We start from the raw sequence: 4,617 nt of genomic DNA, 5'->3' as shown, positions 1-4,617 counted from the left end.
GAACCTTCTCCAGGATAGATCACATCCTGGGCCATAAAGCTAGCCTTGGTAAATTCAAAAAAATAGAAATCATTCCAAGCATCTTTTCTGACCACAATGTTGTAAGATTAGATCTCAATTACAGGAGAAAAACTATTAAAAATTCCAACATATGGAGGCTGAACAACACGCTGCTGAATAACCAACAAATCACAGAAGAAATCAAAAAAGAAATCAAAATTTGCATAGAAACGAATGAAAATGAAAACACAACAACCCAAAACCTGTGGGACACGGTAAAAGCAGTCCTAAGGGGAAAGTTCATAGCAATACAGGCACACCTCAAGAAACAAGAAAAAAGTCAAATAAATAACCTAACTCTACACCTAAAGCAAATAGAAAAGGAAGAAATGAAGAACCCCAGGGTTAGTAGAAGGAAAGAAATCTTAAAACTTAGAGCAGAAATAAATGCAAAAGAAACAAAAGAGATCATAGCAAAAATCAACAAAGCCAAAAGCTGGTTTTTTGAAAGGATAAATAAAATTGACAAACCATTAGCCAGACTCATCAAGAAACAAAGGGAGAAAAATCAACTCAATAAAATTAGAAATGAAAATGGAGAGATCACAACAGACCACACAGAAATACAAAGGATCATAAGAGAGTACTATCAACAATTATATGCCAATAAAATGGACAACGAGGAAGAAATGGACAAATTCTTAGAAAAGTACAACTTTCCAAAACTCGACCAGGAAGAAATAGAAAATCTTAACAGACCCATCACAAGCACGGAAATTGAAACTGTAATCAAAAATCTTCCAGCAAACAAAAGCCCAGGTCCAGACGGCTTCACAGCTGAATTCTACCAAAAATTTAGAGAAGAGCTAACACCTATCCTGCTCAAACTCTTCCAGAAAATTGCAGAGGATGGTAAACTTCCAAACTCATTCTATGAGGCCACCATCACCCTAATACCAAAACCTGACAAAGATCCCACAAAAAAAGAAAACTACAGGCCAATATCACTGATGAACATAGATGCAAAAATCCTTAACAGAATTCTAGCAATCAGAATCCAACAACACATTAAAAAGATCATACACCATGACCAAGTGGGCTTTATCCCAGGGATGCAAGGATTCTTCAATATCCGCAAATCAATCAATGTAATACACCACATTAACAAATTGAAAAATAAAAACCATATGATTATCTCAATAGATGCAGAGAAAGCCTTTGACAAAATTCAACATCCATTTATGATTAAAAACTCTCCAGAAAGCAGGAATAGAAGGAACATACCTCAACATAATAAAAGCTATATATGACAAACCCACAGCAAACATTATCCTCAATGGTGAAAAATTGAAAGCATTTCCTCTAAAGTCAGGAACAAGACAAGGGTGCCCACTTTCACCATTACTATTCAACATAGTTTTGGAAGTTTTGGCCACAGCAATCAGAGCAGAAAAAGAAATAAAAGGAATCCAAATTGGAAAAGAAGAAGTAAAGCTCTCACTATTTGCAGATGACATGATCCTCTACATAGAAAACCCTAAAGACTCCACCAGAAAATTACTAGAACTAATCAATGACTATAGTAAAGTTGCAGGATATAAAATCAACACACAGAAATCCCTTGCATTCCTATACACTAATAATGAGAAAACAGAAAGAGAAATTAAGGAAACAATTCCATTCACCATTGCAATGGAAAGAATAAAATACTTAGGAATATATCTACCTAAAGAAACTAAAGACCTATATATAGAAAACTATAAAACACTGGTGAAAGAAATCAAAGAGGACACTAACAGATGGAGAAATATACCATGTTCATGGATTAGAAGAATCAATATAGTGAAAATGTGTATACTACCCAAAGCAATTTATAGATTCAATGCAATCCCTATCAAGCTACCAACAGTATTCTTCACAGAGCTAGAACAAATAATTTCACAATTTGTATGGAAATACAAAACACCTCGAATAGCCAAAGCGATCTTGAGAAAGAAGAATGGAACTGGAGGAATCAACCTACCTGACTTCAGGCTCTACTACAAAGCCACAGTTATCAAGACAGTATGGTACTGGCACAAAGACAGAAATATTGATCAATGGAACAAAATAGAAAGCCCAGAGATAAATCCACGCACATATGGACACCTTATCTTTGACAAAGGAGGCAAGAACATACAATGGATTAAAGACAATCTCTTTAACAAGTGGTGCTGGGAAATCTGGTCAACCACTTGTAAAAGGATGAAACTAGAACACTTTCTAACACCATACACAAAAATAAACTCAAAATGGTTTAAAGATCTCAACGTAAGACCAGAAACTATAAAACTCCTAGAGGAGAACATAGGCAAAACACTCTCTGACATACATCACAGCAGGATCCTCTATGACCCACCTCCCAGAATATTGGAAATAAAAGCAAAAATAAACAAATGGGACCTAATTAACCTTAAAAGCTTCTGCACATCAAAGGAAACTATTAGCAAGGTGAAAAGACAGCCTTCAGAATGGGAGAAGATAATAGCAAATGAAGCAACTGACAAACAACTAATCTCGAGAATATACAAGCAACTCCTACAGCTCAACTCCAGAAAAATAAATGACCCAATCAAAAAATGGGCCAAAGAACTAAATAGACATTTCTCCAAAGAAGACATACAGATGGCTAACAAACACATGAAAAGATGCTCAACATCACTCATTATCAGAGAAATGCAAATCAAAACCACTATGAGGTACCATTTCACACCAGTCAGAATGGCTGCGATCCAAAAGTCTACAAGTAATAAATGCTGGAGAGGGTGTGGAGAAAAGGGAACCCTCTTGCACTGTTGGTGGGAATGCAAACTAGTACAGCCACTATGGAGAACAGTGTGGAGATTCCTTAAAAAACTGGAAATAGAACTGCCTTATGATCCAGCAATCCCACTGCTGGGCATACACACTGAGGAAACCAGAAGGGAAAGAGACACGTGTACCCCAATGTTCATCGCAGCACTGTTTATAATAGCCAGGACATGGAAGCAACCTAGATGTCCATCAGCAGATGAATGGATAAGAAAGCTGTGGTACATATACACAATGGAGTATTACTCAGCCATTAAAAAGAATACATTTGAATCAGTTCTAATGAGGTGGATGAAACTGGAGCCTATTATACAGAGTGAAGTAAGCCAGAAAGAAAAACACCAATACAGTATACTAACGCATATATATGGAATTTAGAAAGATGGTAACAATAACCCTGTGTACGAGACAGCAAAAGAGACACTGATGTATAGAACAGTCTTATGGACTCTGTGGGAGAGGGAGAGGGTGGGAAGATTTGGGAGAATGGCATTGAAACATGTAAAATATCATGTATGAAACGAGTTGCCAGTCCAGGTTCGATGCACGATACTGGATGCTTGGGGCTGGTGCACTGGGACGACCCAGAGGGATGGTGTGGGGAGGGAGGAGGGAGGAGGGTTCAGGATGGGGAACACATGTATACCTGTGGCGGATTCATTTTCATATTTGGCAAAACTAATACAGTTATGTAAAGTTTAAAAATAAAATAAAATTTAATAAATAAATAAATAAATAAATGATACAATAGACCAGTTAGACCTAACTGACATCTATAGGGCATTTCACCCCAAAACAACGAATTTTACCTTTTCCTCAAGTGCACACAGAACCTTCTCCAGGATAGATCACATCCTGGGCCATAAATCTAGCCTTGGTAAATTTTTAAAAATTGAAATCATTCCAAGCATCTTTTCTGATCACAATGCAGTAAGAATAGATGTCAATTACAGGGAAAAAAAGCTATTAAAAATACCAACATATGGAGGCTAAACAACACGGTTCTGAATAACCAACAAATCACAGAAGAAATCAAAAAAGAAATCAAAATATGCAAAGAAATGAATGAAAATGAAAACACAACAACCCAAAACCTATGGGACTCAGTAAAAGCAGTGCTAAGGGGAAGGCTCATAGCAATACAAGCTTACCTCAAGAAATAAGAGAAAAGTCAAATAAATAACCTAACTCTACACCTAAAACAACTAGAAAAGGAAGAAATGAAGAACCCCAGGTTAGTAGAAGGAAGTCTGTTCATTTCAGCTAGTCAGTCAGTTCAGTCGCTCAGTCGTGTCCGACTCTTTTCGACCCCATGAATCGCAGCACACCATGCCTCCCTGTCCATCACCAACTCCCGAACCCTACCCAAACTCACGTGCATCGAGTCGGTGATGCCATCCAGCCATCTCATCCTCTGTCGTCCCCTTCTCCTCCTGCCCCCAATCCCTCCCAGCATCAGGGTCTTTTCCAGTGATTCAACTCTCCGCATGAGGTGGCCAAAGTATTGGAGTTTCAGCTTCAGCATCAGTCCTTCCAATGAACACCCAAGACTGATCTCCTTTAGGATGGACTGGTTGGATCTCCTTGCAGTCCAAGGGACTCTCAAGAGTCTTCTCCAACACCACAGTTCAAAAGCATCAATTCTTCGGTGCTCAGCTTTCTTCACAGTCCAACTCTCACATCCATACATGACCACTGGAAAAACCACAGCATTGACTAGATGGACCTTTGTTGGCAAAGTAATGTCTCTGCTTTTGAATATGCTAT

The sequence above is a fragment of the Bubalus kerabau genome, chromosome 14 (genome assembly GCF_029407905.1).
Source record: "Bubalus kerabau isolate K-KA32 ecotype Philippines breed swamp buffalo chromosome 14, PCC_UOA_SB_1v2, whole genome shotgun sequence".
Taxonomy (NCBI): Eukaryota; Metazoa; Chordata; class Mammalia; order Artiodactyla; family Bovidae; genus Bubalus; species Bubalus kerabau.
This window is presented reverse-complemented; position numbering follows the sequence as displayed.